This window comes from Eublepharis macularius, chromosome 7 (genome assembly GCF_028583425.1).
Source record: "Eublepharis macularius isolate TG4126 chromosome 7, MPM_Emac_v1.0, whole genome shotgun sequence".
NCBI classification, from domain to species: Eukaryota; Metazoa; Chordata; class Lepidosauria; order Squamata; family Eublepharidae; genus Eublepharis; species Eublepharis macularius.
The window spans coordinates 77,226,629-77,245,952 of record NC_072796.1 but is presented as its reverse complement, the minus strand read 5'-3'; the positions used below and the strand labels follow the sequence as shown (position 1 = coordinate 77,245,952).

At 40.9% G+C, this 19,324-nt stretch overlaps 1 protein-coding gene across 1 annotated transcript in view; it reads left to right on the top strand.

Annotated features, from left to right (window-relative positions):
• The first annotated feature begins 19,194 nt into the window (after positions 1–19,194).
• CHST9 (carbohydrate sulfotransferase 9) overlaps positions 19,195–19,324 on the top strand; it is a 98,394-nt gene continuing 98,264 nt past the window's right edge. Inside the window, exon 1 of the mRNA XM_054986033.1 lies at positions 19,195–19,274. The gene's annotated coding sequence lies outside the window, so the exon portion shown is untranslated. The remainder of the gene's footprint in view (positions 19,275–19,324) is intronic.

The window sequence follows — 19,324 nt, the reverse complement described above, 5'->3', positions numbered from 1 at the left end:
TGTTTAACCTAGAAAAATACACAGTTTTCCTGCTAAATGCTTGCCTCTCCTGTGGAAGTTTCTTCTTATTCACTTCTTTCAGACTTTCTTATGAGGATGTCACAACCAACTCAGTCATCTGCCTTGCAGATGATGACAAACTACATTAACAGAAGATGAGGAAGAAAATGATCAACACAGACTCTTCACCATTTAGAGAGAGAGTACTTAATATTTACGGCTGCCCAGTCACTAGGAAACATCACCCATTGTAGATCCTATTGAATCTGCAGTGTGTAGCACAAAACTTGAAAATTAGAAACATAGAGCTTGAAGGACCCAAGGGTCCAACCCCCTGCACAATGTAGGAAATTCACAGCTATCTCCCCCCCGACACCTCCCCCAATTACCTCGCTCTATGCCCAGGGGAAGGCTAAAAAACCTCCAGTATCCCTGGCCAATCTGGTCTGGAGGAAAATTCCTTTCTGACCCCAAAGTGGTGATTGGCATTACCCTGGGCATATAGGAAAAGGCTACAAGAGCCTGGCACTGGCTCATCCCTTCCTGCTCTCTCTCTCCTGATCTGCGTACATTCATATTGAGTCAGAGAATCATCATAGCTGTCAGATGACCATCTAGTCTCTTCTTAAACACCTGTAAGGAAGGAGAGACCACCACCTCCTGAGGAAACCTGTTCCACTGAGGAACCAGTCTAACTTTCAGGAACTTCTTCCTAATATTTAGCTGAAACCCCTTTTGCTTCAGTTTTAACCTGGGCCATTTTCATACGTCTTTAATATAGTGCAATACTCACGGAAGGCTGCCCACTTCCTCATGCGATTTTTGATGCCACCTGTAATGATGGCACTTTTGTGGCTGCCTGCCTCCAATTTGTAAAAAGATGGCATCAAAAATTGCGCGAATCAGGTATAAAGATGTTGAACATCAGAGGCCCAGAAGAGATCCCTTATCACTGTACTCCAAAAAGATGAGGAACCAGCTTTCCTAACATAAGAGCTAGTTTGCTTTATTTCTACTTTTTAAGGTTTGAATTCTGTATAGCTGTACGGACACAAAAAGACCTTATTGTCCCAGAAGGCCTTTGAATAACTAGTACATTATATAGAAGCTAGATTGAAAGAGGTACTTGTAATGACTAAGGTAAGTTTGTTCTGTAGTTTTAATGTTATTATCTCATAAAATTTATTAATTTTATTTCTCCCATTTTAAGACTGAAATATACATATATGATTTTAAGGAAACTATGAGTACTGCAAAGCAATCTACTTTTTAGGCATATACACAATTCTTTAACATTAGCTACTTGTGTTCAGTTAAATTCTTGTTGATTGTTGTGAACAATGTTTAGTAATGCCTTTGTTAAGGGAGGAATCGCCCACCAATTAGATGACTATCTGACCAAGCAGCTTGTGGATGGGAGAGACCTTCTCTTGGGGCTATTGATTGTTTCTTGTAAATGTTTTGTGGGTTATTTATTTTAAAATATTTACATCTTGCCTTATTTTCTTATATTCAACAACAAGCTCAAAAGACCCCAAAGTATGAGTCCATTAGCAAAATAAAAAATAATGCACAGATTTAAAATGTACAGATAAAAAAATGCTGCCAAAGCACTTTATCATCCACTCAATGCCCTCTGAAATAGAACTGTCCGAAATGCTTTCCTAAATATAGCCAGTGAAGGAGCTCTCCACACACACTCTGGTAGGCTGTTCTAGAGTACAGATCGTACCACAGAAAAAGCCCATGACCTAGCTGTTGCTGTATGGACAATCCTAAGAGTGGGAACCACAAGCAGAAGGCTATTTGAGGAACTTAGTTGGCATGTGGAATATACTAATAGATGTGGTTGGATGTATGAGGGCCCTAAGCCATCAAGGGTTTTAAATGTACAAAAGCAGTATTTTGAATTGGGCCTAGAAACAAATAGGTCACTAACGCAATTGACATAACACTGCAGCTATATTTTCTGAGCAGCTGACCTCAGACAGGAATTTCACTGCCATAAATTGAAGCTCCTTAGATGTCTTCAAAGACAGCCCAACATAGAAAGTATTACAATATTCTAATCTGGAGGTTACAGTAGAATGAATCAGTGTGGCTGTAGAATCTAAATAAGGAACTAGCTTACAAGCAAGAAGTAATTAAAAGAAAGTGCTCCTGGCAACGATATTGTTCACACACCCAGATTAAAAAATCCCCTATTGTTCCAGATGTATTTGTTTAGGAGAAGCAACTGAATTTCCCGGTTGTTCCCCACCATGGCTTGTATTATGGAACTGCAAAACAGGTAAAACCAAACCACAATTCCCAAGGAGCAATGATAATACTCATGTGATGTCACACCATCAATGTGCATCCATTAATGCTATGAGCCAGAAGAGAACACTTTTTCTGATGACTTGCCAAGAAAGCTCAAAAATACAGAGGAGCTAAACGGAGTCACCCACATGCTAAATGGCACCTATTTACACCTATGGATAGTGTAAATTGGCTTCTAAAATCAAAGAATTCAGCTGTATTGGTGTAACATGATTTATTGTTTGTAAAACCAAGATGATTTATTGTTTGTAAAACCTAATAACAACTCATTTTTCTCCTAGATCTTATTTGGTATTTGTCCTGAAAATGTCCAACAATGTAGAAATTCAAGGAAACAGGTCTATCATATCATTGGGAAATCCTCCCCTCCACCAATAAATTCATCAGCCTTCCTATGACTTTTAGCCCTATATATATATAATACTCCATTTTCCTTACACTTTCTGATGAACAGCCCTTTATCTAGTGTTTTTATTTTCATTCTGTCAGAAGTGGAAAGTGGACATAATAACAGTTTAATGCATTGTCCCTTTGAGCTCAAAGGATTTGAATGGCTGCAAAACCTGTTCATCCATTCCAAGTAAGTGAATGTGAAAGTTCAGCAAAAAGAATTTTATGAGCAAAGAAAACAATATAATCTTTATTGCCTGCAATCCTTTCACAATGAATTTCTTTTTATGTTTGATTATAGGGCAGCTGCTGGACTGTCTTGTTGACATATTTCTGCAGTGTACTTTATTCCCAGTATTTACGGTGTTTGTGCTGCAATTGGAACACTAGTTCAGGCACCACATGGTTAATAGTGTAGCAGCTTCTTTCATTAGAATGTCATTAGACTTTATCATCAGTCTCTCTATCACATATAATTTTGTTCCTTCATCCATCTACATAGCTGGCTTATCTATGCTTGTGAAATCAGCACCAAACATAAACTGCTTTCAGCATGGTCAAAAGGTTTTTTTAAACATGGTACTCAAAATATGTGAATATTAAAGGTTACTGTGCAGCTTTTTATTTTTAAAAATTTAGGTAATGTGTGAAAGATTGTCAGTACTTTACCTGATAGAGTATTAGATTGGCATAATACCTCCTCTGAAGAGCATCACCCTACAAACAACCACACTCAAGGACACCCCAAGTCTACCACCAGCCTGGATTGAGGTAACAAGGAACTTGACAGGACTTGTTCACCTCTGGAAGCCTCAAGCTTAGCCTTTGGAGCCCAAAAGAATGTACAGAACCATGGTCTGGATGACAGAGCATGCACCTAGTACCTCAGTGTCTCCCATCACAGAGGGCTGCAGCAAAGTTTTGGCAGGATCAGGGCTGCACTCAGAACAGAAGTGCAGGGGAACTTCCAGGATGAGGCAGTGAAATTACCACAGGGGAGTTTTATGAGCTCCCTGCCGTGACCTTCCTGGTTCCTTGGGAGCCGAGAGATCAGACCTCCAAGCCCTCCCCCCGCAGAGGGGAGGCAGGCTGGAACAAGGTGGAAGAGCTTAGGGGGACTGGCAAACCTCCAGAAGCCCAGATACCAGTTCTGAAGCAAGGACCAAAGAAGGAGCCATCATGGCTACATAGCTGCGAAACCGGGAGCCCAACAGGCGGAAAGAAACCACAGCGAATCAACCAGATTCTTAATAAGACAGATAAAAAATAATTTAAGAGAGCTCAACTGACCCCACAGCCTTCCATTAAGTAAGTGGACAGTTTTATGATTTTATGAGGCAATCCAGCTTAATTGCGTTGCGGCTGCTCGAGCGAGCTGGGAGGGACAGAGACAGGAGAGGAATTCTAAAGAGACTCTCTCAGCAACTGCTGGAAAGCTATAAATCTTTGAACATAATTAACCAAAACAAAGCTTTTTACTTTTTGAAATGGCTTCATGGGAAGAAGAGGTACTTGCTAATTTGCAAGAAATATCTAAAATAATGACTGACTTACTAATTAAAGCAGACAGGATATTTGGAGTGGAAAAGGACAAATGGGTCACAAGAAATTACAATCCAGAAAAAAATTCTAAAGGGACAGATTTAACTGAAAGAAAAATAGAGCCAAATGAGGGGGAAAACAGTCTGTGACACAGTTTGCAAAATGGACGATCTTACCAGGACATCCCTTTCAAGGCAAAGAACTTTAGCAAAGAAAAGGCGGGGCCACGAAGCAGACCTGCAAGGAGAGAATCAAGCATGCCAACACAGAAAGGGGAAAAAAGAATGCAGCGGATTTTAAAGCAGAAAAACAAGCAGAAAAATAACTACATTCATATCGACCCCCTTCAGAAATGGCTGGAAGACAAGGGAATCTACCTTTGGTGGCCCAGATGGATTAAGGATTGGATGTATTACTTTTCATGAAGAAAGAAGAAAAAACAATGATCAGAATCTGAGGACACATTAGGACTCATTAATGCAGACCTAACCTCTTACTCAAATAGCTTTTCCCTTCTTTCCTTATTTTCTCTTTTCTATATAACACTATATAGTATATCTTAATGGGCCTTTGGAGTTTATTAACTGTTCTCAGATTGTACTCCTTCTCAAAATATAAAATACTGGTTAAGTTAAATGACCACCTACTCTTCTCAACCTTATGAGAACCCAAGTAAATAAGTGCAGATGGTCAAAATAAAATAGATGAAGGAGTTACTATTTTTAAAAGGCAAAATTGTGTTTCAGCTATATAATTATGTGCTCACTCTAGTCTTATCAATATGAAAACCTAAGTAAATAAGTTTGGCTAGAACAAAATAGATGAAAGAGATTTTTTTTTATATAGAATATAAAATTGTCTTTAAACTAAATATCGATTTGGCCTCTACACCCTTACTATTATGAAAATCCAAGCAGACAAGTTCAGAAGGTATGGCCAGAACAGATACAAGAAAGAGAGGAAATTAACATAAAAATTGCTCTTTTCTTTATGTTGATGTATATTACTATATCCACCTTCCACTCCTGGAACTATCATGGATCTAAGATCCCTGATTACAAGGTAAAAGAGGTGAAATGTGATCTATCTATAATATGTACAAAAGAAAAAAAATATTAGAAATATAAGGTACAGAGTAAGTGGATAAAAAGTATAGAAATTAAGTAAAAACTATAGAAAATAAAAGGGAATTTTGAAGGTATATGGGGCACTAATTACATATATAGTGGCTTTTTATATCTAGACGGATGGTTATATGTCTTGTATGAATCTCATAAATGCTTATTGCCTGTTGTAACCCTCCCTGTATATTATAAAAACCCAATAAAAATTAAAAAGGAAAAAAAAAGAACAGAAGTGCCAGGGCAACCAGGCTCCAGCTGAAGTCTATTCTTTGCTGGTACAATAGATAATCTTTTCCCTATGTACTGTTGTCGTTTTTTTCCTGATCTGCTGCCTACTCTCTAGGCCGTGAACCATCCGCAGCTGCCAGATTCTCGGGACAGTTCCTGTGTTGTGCCCTGCTTAGCTAATAACCACAATCCTTGAAACTTTGATATTGTGCTCATCCTGCTGGACCAGAAATGGGGCAAACAGGAAGTTTTTCAAAATCTGTACAATATGCACTGAACTTCAATCATTTCAAGTTTGGAAATATATTTTGTACTTTGACGCTGTTAAATGTTAAATATTAAAGCATTCCTCCACTCAAAATGAGACACAAATTCATACATAAATGACACTAAATTCAAGTACTTTAGAAGGTTTAACTTAGTGCAGAGTGCAGACACTTGAAGCAACAGTAACATTACAGGAAAAATATTTGGGACATGTACTAGCACTTACGCATTGTATAACACCAGTGAACCATTCACTGAAGACCAAAAATAAACTCTTGCAAATTATAGTCAACCAAAAAGTTGGTTGTATGCAGGGGAAACAATAATACTGAATAATCCCACTACTTATGCACTGGATCCTTGCCCATCTTGGTTGCTAAAATCATGGATACACTGCATAAATGAGCCCTTGATGTCTATCATAAACCAGTCAAGGCTCCTTCCTCTGGCCACTCAAAGAAGCAGTTATCCACTCGCTATTTAAAAAGTGCCTAGACAAAAATAACATGGCCAATTATTACCCAGTCTCTAATCTGCCCATTCTGGGCAAAGTGACTGAGAGTCTTGCTACAAGTGACGTTTTACACGTGAAGGATAAAGGATCATTTTCGCAAGTCTTTCTGGGAACTGAAGTTCCTCTCCCCCACCCCTTTTCCTTCTGTTCCTTCCCCTCACTGCCTGAAGAGACAGAGAGAGCCTGCGGCAACATCAGCTTTTGCAAATCGTCTTGTTGCGGGGGGGGGGGGGAATGCTCCAGAAAAAGCTGAGAAAGTTGCAGCTGCCTGCCCCAAAGATCATTGAGAGCAGGCTTGTGACTGGAGAAACAACTTGCAAAAGTTGCTGTTGCAGCAGGCTTTCTCTGTCTCTTCAGGCAGCGAGGGGAAGGAACAAAAGGAAAAGGGGTGGGGGAGAGGAACTTCAGTTCCCAAAAAGACTTGCGAAAATGATCCTTTATCCTTCACGTGTAAAATGTAACTTGTAGCAAGGCTCTGAGCGAGCAGTAGCAGATCAACTCCAGGCCTTCTTGGATAACATACTCCAGAGACCCTTTTCAGTCTAGTTTCGGGCCAGGCTATGCAACAGAGACAGCTCTCAGGGCTTTAGCAGATGACCTCCATCTAATAGCAGGATTTTAGTACAGTGGCACTTTAGAAACCAACAAGATTTTCAGCATGTAAGCTTTTGAGAGTCAGGGCTCCTTTCTTCAGACTCTTGAAAGCTTACACTTTGAAAAATCTTGTTGGTCTCTAAATTGTCCCTGGACTCAAATCCTGCTTTTCTATTGCAGACTAACATTGTTACCCACCTAACTATCCTACATCTGATCTGAATGGAGAAAAAGGCCACACTTCTTCTTGTTATACTTCCTGGATCTGTCTGCAACCTTTGATATAGTATACCATGCCAAACATCTCAACATCCTGTTGAGATGTTTGGAGCAGAAGTAGATAGCAGGGGATGAAGTGTGGACTGGTTTCCACCTTGAATCTCAGTGAGAAAGGTAGACTATAAATAATTTAAATAAATAAGGAGGACTGTGGCAGTTTGAGAACTATTAATTTGTGATTTCTTAAATAGAAGAGAGAAGTAACTTTACCACTAATGGGGAAATTTAGTTATTAATTAACCTAAGCTAGTATTACCATTAAGAGACTTTATCAAAAATATACAGTTTAAATAGTGATGTAGAGAATGGATATATTAGTGGATTTGATAGAGTATATATAAGAGAATTTGAATATGCTTAGAGTAAGAGATATAATACATATATGATTTAGAAGAATTTAATGGAAAATAAGTTAAGTAATAAGATAGGTTAAGGGTTGGAAAGCTGTTGGAAGTCTATAAGGAGGGGAGAGGGAAAGGGTGGGGTTGAAATAAATTAGGTATGACGGGGAATGTATGTAATAACTATGTACTCACCAATAATTTTTTTTTAAAAAAAAAAATTTAAATAAATAATTAAAATTCTGCACCACATTTCATAGTATCCTCTGAAAGTCAAGTCCAACTCTTCTATTTTCATGGGCTTCTTCGCAGAGATTCAGTTGTGCAAAGAGTTGCATATGATAGTCTACGCAACAGAGAACTTTCTTGGAGGATGCTCCAGTTGCCTCTCCAGACTCAAGGCCACTGCAGCCCCTAAGGGATTCTTGACATACTTTTATGCAGCCCTGGCATCAGATCTGCCTGCAGCGTTAAATCATCTTTACAGATAGCTTTGAAAATGGTATTTTGGAGAAGAATGAAGCCTGGACTGAATTGCTAATGAATGTCCAGAGACCAAAAGTTAAGAACTAGTAGCTGTTGTTTACCTCTGTGTATTTTTAAAGAATAAGTCCTTTGTGGAACATATAACATAGACATTAAGGAATTGTAGTAAGCAGACTTACACTAAATAGATGAAAAATCAGGCCTATTTTCAGTTATCTGTATCAAGAAGATACAGATAAAATCAAGCCAGGATTAAATTTAAATTAATTTCTCCTCTTTCTGTTGTGTATCAATTATGACTGTATCACTTCTATCGCAAGACAGACTTCCCCATAACTATATGTACAAAATCATACTAGCAATCAGGTCCAGCTGAACACTGCACAGTTTGCTGGCATTCCAGATATCCAGCCTTTGTTCCAGTACAAAGTCTAAGAAAAATGTATATAACTAAATGTTACTACAGTTAACTGAAAGCCTTCCAAGTCACTTACAACTTCCACATGCCCACCTTCTTTCTGTCTGCAATTAAGCTTCCATTTGAAAGTGAACCAGGATTGCAAAAGGAGTGGCGAGAACATCATTCTTCTTGAAATATTACCACACATTTCAGCTGACTCAGTAAAGAAAACAAGTTTGGCTGTAAGGAAGTATTAATCACTTTGGGGTTTTTTCTCATGCCAAATTGCCAGATTGGCAATAATTGGATTAGGAGATGTGTCTAACTTTTCCAGTGGCATAAAATGTTTCAGATCAGGGTATGCTAATGCCCATTATGCTAAAAAAACAACAACTCTACACTATACTTATGGAACAGCGCAGTTCATCACAGCATCCTACAGTTTCCTACAAGGCAAAACAACTTCAAGGTTTTGGTTTTTTTTAAATGAGGCAGGTACTCTCTTTCAAATGAAAAATCCAAGGATTCAAGGATCTTTTACCTTGTTTTAATCATATGTCTTATTCATATTATATATTGATACATGGAGGCTAAGTATACTTCATATATATTTCCTCTTGTAAAAATAACTTAAAGATTCTCAGTAGAAGATAATCCATTAATTTCATAAAATGTCAGTGTGACTCAGCTGCACTCTACAGACCCAACTTTTATTTCCAATGAGGATCCAAAGCACTTTACATTGTTCTCACCTACAATTTATCCTCACAACAACCCTGTGAGGTAGGTTAGGCTGGGAGTATATGACTGACCCAAGATCACCTAGCAAGCTCTCATGGCAGAGAGGAGATTCAAACCTTCCAGATCCTAGTCCAACACTCTAATGCCTACACTGCACTGACATCCAGTTGACCACATTGAACAGTTTTCATCAGTAACTCATATTTCCAGAGGACCAAATCTATGTATTACACAGATAAGAGGGAAAAGGGGGCTTAGATGTTCCAGAAGTAATTATTAATGTCTTCATGAGTTTGGTAGGGTTGAGTATACTGATTGATACTAATTCCTGTTGAAAGTAACAAGATTGAAAATTCTGAAAAATACTTTCCTTCATCAGTCTGAAAAAGTTGGTTTTATTTTACGGCTTCAGTGATCAGATTGGCATATTGTTAAAGCTTTAGGATAAGCTAGAGTAGAAATCAAGTAAATATATAGAGTAGTGGCTAGGAGTGTGAGCTATGTATCAGAGAGTGTGAGCTATGTACTCTGAGTCTAGATTGCCTTAGGCAAGCCATGACCTCAGCCCCTTCTGTCACCCAAATGGAGGGTATCCTTGCGAGTTGGGAGAATTAGCATGCAAGGAGAGGCTGCAAGAGGAGAGGTAACTGGGATTTTCTCCACCAATGTATACCAGGTCCCTTCCCTCAGAGGACACTCAAAATGACCAAATGGGTGTTTAAATAATTATTTTTATTAAATGGATATCAAAAACAGTCACATAAGAACATACACCACACATACAGAGTTTCCTAGGAAAAGCAGAGAGGAGGTTGGATAGAGTTTCAAGGTTTGGGGGGGAGGTTATACTTACCAGTCCAGAAGGGAAATAGCTTCAGTGCTGCATGGCAAGGAGGGAGAGAGGGGCTCAGACATGCTGTATGAAGGTGTGTACATGTGGATCCGAAGGGCACGCACACACTGAATGGGATAGCAGGTAGTCCAGATATACTGCAGAACATACCCTGAAGATTGCAACTTCTGCCCTCAAACAATAACTTAATGGGTGTCTCTGGGGTAAGACAAAGAACTAAGAAGCTGTCTCTGGAGTGAGACAATAAAGTGGAAGACTGTCTCCAGGGTGGGACAATTAAACTGTGAAGGTTTGATAAAGCCTTCCTGGGTGAGACTAAAGTTATCAGTGATGACTGACGAACTGCAATGGCTGGATATGTGAGGCTATCAGAACCCTGAAAAGCCCAGAATGGGAAAATGGATAAGAGAAGATCAGTAGGGTGTGTTAAGGAGATTAATTCAGTAACTCCTGGAAGACTCTATTGTCTTAGAGCCAAGCTACAAGTGACGCCTTACACAGGTTGGACACTTGTCAGCTTCCCTCAAGTTTTGATGGGAAATGTAGGCATCCTGGTTTTACAGCTTGGCTCTCCATTACAGCTGCAAGACCAGGATGCCTACATTTCCCATCAAAACTTGAGGGAAGCTGACAAGTGTCCAACCTGTGCCAGGTGTCACTTGTAGCTTGGCTCTTAGGATCTCTGCACATCTCTGGGACGTGGGAACTGAAAGCTGGTCTCGCCTGGTACCTCACATGCTAGTAATTTTCCAGCTCCTGGCCAGGATCTGGCATCCATTTCTTGCCTGGCTAAGCAGTGTTCCTGTTTAAAACATATACAGAGAGGGGCTTATGATATTGCTACATTCATAAGGATTCTTAATATCATGAGGGTTGATCTGACCACTAACACTTCCCCACAGGAAATGTGAGGATAAGAAGATAGACTTGCTTTACAGGACTTTTGTAAGGATTACTGAGTTAAGGCATATGAAGCACTTTGGGTACTGTAAAAGCACAATTAAGTTTAAATGGGAAAACATTATCATTTTAGCCATTTGCCCCTACCAAGTTCTGTAGCCACACCATTTCTGTTTGTGCCTTTCTGTGCTTAATAGCTTGCTTTGCAAAGTGTCTCATGTAAAGACTTGATTCAGGTTAATGAAGTGTAACTCCTCACCTGATCGACTCATTTGATTCCATGGCAGCGAGCTCACACTCTACACAGTCAGCAAATGGTTACCTGTAGCACAGCTATATGTGTGTCATCTAAGGATATCTGAGCAGGAAAAGAATCCGCCACATTATCTTCGAATACTACCTAATTCAAAGTTTCTAGTTCCTGCTGCAAATGAAGAAATATGGGGATCTGTGACCTCCCAGTTCATAATAAACTCCAAGGTAAGGGTTTGATTCCATTTAGGGTAATTATGTGTAGCTGCTTAAAATCTTTTCAGCAATTCCAATTTCATACTTGCCACCCTAAATTGTTATCTACAGTTGCTAGATTCGGTTAAATGTATATTTCACTCCAGTGGTTCACTTGTTTCATTGCTGCTGGGTGAAGTAATCCCTATCCATTCTCCGTAGATAAGTGTGTAAGACAATTTGAGACATGTCAAATGGAAACAAGCCATTGAAGCATAAAGATTATGTTACAGGTGTTCTGAGCAGCAGTGCCTAAAGAAACGAAGATAAAACTTTAATGGGATAAATTAAATGATTCAGTTGTCCATGATTTTGCAAGGATGCCTGCTTCATACTTTGGCAATTAAGAGATATGGTTCAGGACTCATCAATGCACGGGTTAACTGGAAAATGAAGGTTATGAGAAATCCCCAAGCTTTCCTCTGTCTCTACCAGCAGATTATTTAACCATTTCATTCCCTTTGACTTTATCTTCCTTATAAGAATGTTCAAGATACCTGCAACTATCTACCGCTCTGCATCTACACTGCTTAACTGGTGGGCAAGAGAAACGGCTCAGACAAAAGGAAAGGTGCTTGTGGAACCTGTCCCAGAAGACACATTAAGCTGGCTGATACTGAGTAACAGTGCAATCCTAAGCAGAATTACATCCTTGAAAGCCCACTGACTTCAGTGGAAGGGTGGAACTCTGCTTAGGATTGCACTGTTAAATGTACCAGTGCTGTAGCATAGTCTACTCTATCTGCCGTGGCTCTCAGGAAAAGTCTTTGTTTGCCACCATCCTGAAATCGTTTGATTAGAGATGCTGGGGACTAAGCCTTCTGCATTCAAAGGGTGCACCGTATTGCTGGTGTACAGCCCTCTGCAAATGCTACATCCCTCTGGGGGAGGCAGGAAGGAAAAGGCTCTCTCAGTGTGGAGTTGTTTTAACATCAGAAACCAATAAACCAATTTTTTTTCCTTCTGCCCTCGCCTTTACGTGCACATTTGAAAATTTGCAGCTCACAATGGAAAGCAGTGCAATGCCACAAGTTTCCGATACACTTACCGCTTGACATTTACTATTATAAATACAATATTCTTTTCTTACAGTGCAGAGCTGCAAAGGTTCATTTGGTGATCCTTGAAAAGTACTTAGAGAGTGAATAGTAATGTGGAAATGTTAAGTATTAAAGGCATAGGCCTATTCTTTCTCAGGTTGTAAAGTGGACTGTACTGCTTCAGAGTGTACATAGATGACCACATGACTGAATTCTCCTCCATACAAAACAAATCCTGAGGAACCTTCTTCCAACAACTAATTTTCTAAATTAAGCAATCAATTATTTGAACTCTCCATGTGCAGGCTGAAGTGGCATTCGTAAGTTCAACCCTTCAGTGTAAAACAGACCACAGTCTATATATTCAAATTTTTGTGTGCTACAAGAATTCTGTAAAAGCTTGTTGGCTGACTCAGAGCAGAACCACAAGTGACAAAAGGCACAGGTTGGACACTTGTCAGCTTCCCTCAAGTTTTGATGGGAAATGTAGGCAGCTTGGCGGAATGTTGGACAAGTGACAGTTGAAAAGTCCATTGGACAGCAGTCAGAGAGCGAAGCTGCGAGACCAGGATGCCTACATTCCCCATCAAAACTTGAGGGAAGCTGACAAGCGTCCAATCTGTGCCTTTTGTCACTTGTGGTTCTGCTCTCAATTAACCTCCATTTCCAATTGCCTGCCACACTGCCTATGATCAGTGTGGGCCACTGAGGGCCAAACTAGACATGATTGCTGAGAGCTCCAGAGTTTTGTTTTCCTTTATAAATAGTTGGGGAGTGTGACTCTGAGGGGACTGGAACTGTAGTGCAGAGAGAGGTGATTTTAAGCCTCCCACCCCAGTGCTATTTTTCCAGCTTGTCATTTTGACTCTATGGTGCTGATGTTTTCTGCAATGGATGAATGAACTGGTGCTGATATGCCAACATATATTGATGTTATACCACTACAGGGCTTATGCTTAAACAGAGACAGGGCTTAAAACTATGTTTAGTTTACATGACTAGAATGCATGATATTGGTTCAAGGTTTTCCTACATATAAAATTACCCACTTTTCTAGGAATGTTTCTCAATTTCCTCTTGTTTATTGCCAAAGTACAGAATGAAAGCCTTGGAAGCTAAGGTTCAGATGCCTGCTCTAGGGAGGATAAAACCATTGCTTCTTGACTAATCTTCAATGCGCTTCCTCTCTGACATTCTTTTAAATATTTCCTGTCACTAGACAAAACAAATCTAATTCTCCTTTTGCCCTCCATAATTTATTTTTAGACTATTTAGCATCTTTGTACTTTTCCTTTTGATTTATTTTTAATTCATTATCATTTCAATTTATCCACAGTGTCCCAAAACGATGTCCCATACTATTTCAGATGAATCCTTACTAGTGCTAAACTGTGCACTTGTATTACTTTCCAAGATTTGACACAACACTCCTACAAAAGCAAAATTCTGCCACCATAGCGTTGCCAAGTCCAGCTTGGAAAATTACTGGATATTTGGGGGACAATGTCTGGGGAGGGCAGGGAGCTCAGCAGGATATGATGTCGCTCTAGAACATCCATTTTTTTAAGGGGATGGAAAACGTTTTTGAGGGCTGCTCATTAAGTATAGCGAAATATGTAAAAATTTGTGCTGGAGTTACATTGGTAATATATAATTTTATGATAAGTGTTGCAACTCTAGAAAAAATATGCCCATAGAAAATTAATTATTCTCAAAAGGATATAAGACTGCAAAAAAAAGTTGCTTTACAAGTCCTTAGTTTGGTTCAGTCTATTTGCATGAAGGTCATAGCAAAATTCTTTAAAGGGCAGAAGAATACATTTTCTGAGTTTTTGTGAAACCCAGTAATAATGAGAAAAATCCTTAGGCCAAATGGTGAATGGCTTAGGTTAGTCACTAACAGCACAGTCCTAAACTCTGAGCAAAAAGGGCCTAGGATGCTGATGAAGCATAGCATAGTGTAAACAGAAGGTGTTAGTAGCAGGCCATACTAGCATGATACCAGAGGTGCGCTGGCATAGCTTTTACGGCTATGCTATGGGCAGAGTAAGACTTTCTTAAGCCACTGCTGACATAAAAACTTTGTTGTAGCATAGAGACTCATGCAAGCAGAAAACAAAATTCCCTCTACCCCAGCCTTAGCTTAGGATGCCAATTAAGTGCACAGCTAACCAGACAGTCCCCCAGTCACACACCCCACAGGACCCCAGCCAAGGCAGAGAACTCTTGATATTAGGGCACACAGCTGTATTTCCTGGGCCTAGCCATGCACTTAAAGCACAAAGCCATGCACTCAAATTACTCTGAAAACCACAGAGAAGGCACTCAGCACAAACAAACAAGCCAAAGGAGGATTCCACCCCTGCTCTATCCAATGAATAAGCAACCTCTGCTTAGGTAGTGCACTGCAGTTGTACAACTGTCATACTGGGCTTCCTGCCTTGCTGAGTCCCGCATGTGGGGGTGGGAACAGATGGTTACATCCGAAAGGTATGCTGGCTTTGGCATGTGGTGTTTGGCTGTTTCCATACATAGCCAATATGGTGCAGAGCTTGAGTCTAATCCTTCCCCCCTTTGCCATGTTGTTGTTAGCATAAAATGATGAAAGCCACAACCACCTGGACTCCTTGGAGGTAGGGCGGGTGCCAGGTAGATAGATGATTGTCCTGCTGCTCTGCAATTAGCAGGTGTTAGCAGAACAGACTCCTGTTCAGTTATGCTCTCAGCTCCTTGAACATGGGCTGATATATAAATCTATGTTCCCTAATTCTAGACCATAGGATATTGACTGGTTGCAATCTTTCCACTCACTTTAGAATTGCTCAGTCTTTAATAAATTCTTGCAGGAATCTATCTTTCTTGGATTTTTTAAAATAATATCCAGTAGAGGCTAAAAGATCAGATCATTGGTTTCTGTATGAAGCACACATGCTCATTTTAATGCTATTTCTTAGACAGGAAATACAGGAATGCTAAATGCAGGTTGAAACGGTAGTTTGCTAACAGACAAGTAAAGAACTCACAAGGACTTGTGGGTGGGCATCTCCTTCTCCATGATTTCCACTATTATTTCCATTCCCTGAAAGCCCTAATGGCTTCTTTCATTTTCCTACTTACTTCTCTCCTTCCCATGCATCCAGGACTGGCTGTTTGCTACTGTTCAACAGCAGCCACGCTGTGGAAATCATACTAAGTTAGTTTCAGACTAGGATCTGGGAGACCCACATTCAAATTCTTTCTCCTCTTTGCCATGGAAGCTTGCTGGGTGACCATGGGCCAATCACACCCTCTCAGCCTAATGTAGCTTAGGGTTGCTGCTGTGAAGATATAATGGTGGACAGGAGAACAATGTCAGCTACTTTGGATCCCCATGGAAGTTCAGAGTTTTCATAGAATCAGAGAGTTGGAAGGGGCCATACAGACCATCTAGTCCAACCCCCTGCCCAGTGCCGGATCAGCCTAAAAGGTTTCTGTAAACCTTTAAAAATGTCTTAAAATCTGGGCCCCTTTTTAAAATCTGTCTTGTCTGTTCACAGCTACAGTTTCTGGATTTAAATATCTACAGATTTGCCCCTGATGAAAATTAGATATATTGATTCATTTGCATGTGGTAATCACTTTTAAAGCCCTTTTCAATTATTACAGTTGACTGTGCATACAGGACAAATGTGCTATATGCTATCTTCCTGAAATGTGCAATCACCATTTCTTCTGAAAGGAGCAACATGTGGATTTTCCACCTTGGATCTAGAGTTGCAATGTCCCTATAGCCTCTCGGAGGAGGGAGGGGGACCTGATATTTACCAGGAGGATCTTTTACATGTATGCGCTTTGTGCATGAGAGCTCCAGCAGAAAATGTGATGGTGTCATATTTAGAAGCAATGGGCTGGTGGTGGACATGCTTCCACTCTTCGCAGGGGCCAATTCAGGCCATTGGAGGCCAAAAGAGTGGGAGCATGCATGCAGCCGGCATGATGACACCACTTGAGGAAGTAATGCTGTCGCGCTCCACTGGAAGTGCACCTGCTGAGAGCTTGCCCTGCAGGTGTTTTGCATCCCAGGCCCATTCCCTGTGCCTTTTCTCCCCAGCCAGCCAGGTGAGAGGTGGCAGGGGGTGGAAGCTGGGAGCAGGGGATTCCCCGCTCCCATTGAGGGAATGGGATCCCTACTTGAATCATATGTGCCACACAGCAGATTTTTCTGTGGTTTGATAGGAATGTTCAAAAGCTAAAATACATGCATGTTGCCCCTTTCAAAAGGAACAACTGACTGCACACATCAGGATGATGTGTTACTGTAGTGCATCTGTCCCATACATGTAATCAAATACAACAATGGGGATTTACATTATATTTTGGCATTAGCCATTTGCATTGCTTAGCCGAGTCATAAATGGGGATTCCAGGAGTTACCCGATGATCTTTTTTTGCAAATCAACTATAGTCTGTTGAAAACTATATGAACAATAAAATGTACAACAAAAGTGAGAGACAAAATGAGCCTGCAACTGAAGAATAGCACAGGGAGGGATCCTCTCTTAACATGTATCAAGCAACTACCTGAGTTATTCAAATGTCATTGCAAAAGAAAGGTAAAATTTATTTGGGACTGCATTACTAGAAGGGTTACAGGGATGCAAGACTGCATCATTCCGTTCCATTCAGTGCGGAGGAAACTTTGTCAGGAATATCTGGGACAGCATACTTTGTTATCTGTAAACTGTAGAGGATTCAGAGAGAACAATAAAGATTATAAATGGCTCAGTAATGCTGTAAATGTAATGCTACGCCATATTTCCTTCAGCCTTAGAAGAAAAAAAGATCAAGGGATAGCACAAGAGAGACTTTCACTGGGGTAGTATAAAAAAGGGGACAAGGACAAGAGACATAGGATTAAAACCGCAATTGTGATTTCATTTGGATAGAAAGAAAAATGCTCTAAATAACACAGTGTTTCCCACTAAGGTAATTTATGCAAAGGACATTCTTCTCAGCCATCTGCCCACAAGCTTAAACCATGCGTAAGGCCACAATTGTAACCACACTTAAGTAGGAGTGTGCCCTGCTGAACACAGTGTTCTTTGCTTTGGAGAGTGTTGAACTAGGATCCTTGGAGATCAGGGTTTGAATCCCCACTTCTATCATAAAAGCTCACTGAGTGACCTTAGGCCTATCGGCTTGGCTTACCTCACAGAACTGTTATTCTGAGAGAATGGAGGGAAACAACCTTCTCAGCAGCATTGAGTTCTCAACTGCAGAGAAAAGTGGGGTATAAATAAATACAATGCAACTGCATGCATAGGCTTCTCTTCTCAGCTCCATCCAGCCTAACCTGTAACCACCCCCCTCATCCACTTCTTAATCCATAGCTGATTATCTCACTGTCACCATACTGGACATATATGTGTTTCCTTTACAAATTTGAACCACCCTCAAATAGTGTTGCTCCTAGTATAAATTGCCAGGTCTTCAGAGACCCACACCTTGAGATGCAGGAGGAAGGAGCCGGTGGGAGGACACAGCTCAGAGGAGTGGAAGATGATACCTGCCTGTTTGAGGATGAACCTGGGGAGGCAGAGCAAATGGCTCCCCTCTCCATAGTACTCTTCACCCTGATGCTTAATTCCTTCCTCTGGAGGTTCCGAGAAAAAGACTAAAACCCTGTATCTTAAAAGCTGCCCTATTCTAGTTGTAAGGTTGTACCTTTTGTGTTTAAGAGCAACAAAGCACCACATGGGGAATAGTTGCCAAAGAAAATACAAAACCAAGAAAATGCCACATTCACTACTACGTTAAACTTTTTGCTGTTAGAATATAAACGTTTTGATTGACAGTTTGGTTGTCACTTCAAATATTTGAATACACACTCATAGTGCCAAACACTTGTCTCAGGAGGAGAAAGAGCACCCTGGTCAGAACTTAATTTCTAATACACCAGATGCTAAAAATCTGTCTGGAAGTTTTATCAGGTGTCCAGGCCAGTCTTACACCTCATCCAAGCTGCAAGCTACGTTTGTTTCTCGTGGATGGGGGAAGGCACAGCACACATGCTCAGAGGCTTTTATTACTTCTTACAATCCTTATATAAGACCCTTGAACTCCCACTCAAATGAGTCTCTGTCGTTAGCAATTTTAAAGTGAAACTTATTTACTGAATTCCCTTTTTACTGAAACGCAAAGGATGCTAAAAGTGAGGTAAAAACCGTCCTCAGATTCTATTGTATTACTTCTTCCCTACTGAGATTACCTGCGTGTGCGCGTCAACAGGTACGTGCCTTCAACAGGTACGTGACAGGCAGAAACACTTTAGGGAAGACTTCTTCCGCACGCGTGCAGATCCAGCATACACCTATAGCATTTCTGCCTGTCATTCGGCTCGCAAAAATGCGGGCGTACGCGGAGCGGGGGTGGGGGGAGAGATAAAAGTAACCACTGCCGCTAAGGTGGGGCCTTTTAGCACCACTACGAGTCTTACAGTACAAAAAAGACAAAAACGTGGACACTGCTTAGAAGCGGCTGCCTGGGTGGAAGGAGCCACGGGCCACTCGACTGTACTTGTTCAAGCAGCCGCCCGGCAGAGAGGCGCCGAAGCAGGAAAGCGCTCGCAAAGCGCGCCCGAAAGAGCAGCAGCCGCCCCGTCCTGGGTAGGTTGAGAAGTTGGCGGGGCGGGGCTCCGAGCCGTGCGTGCTCCAGAGGCAGCGGAGCCGGGAATGCCGTTCGCAGTGAGGTTCTGGCCGGACCGCGAGGTAAGCTGCCCGCTCGGGTGAGGGCCAAGGCGCGCGGCTGCTGCGGGGGC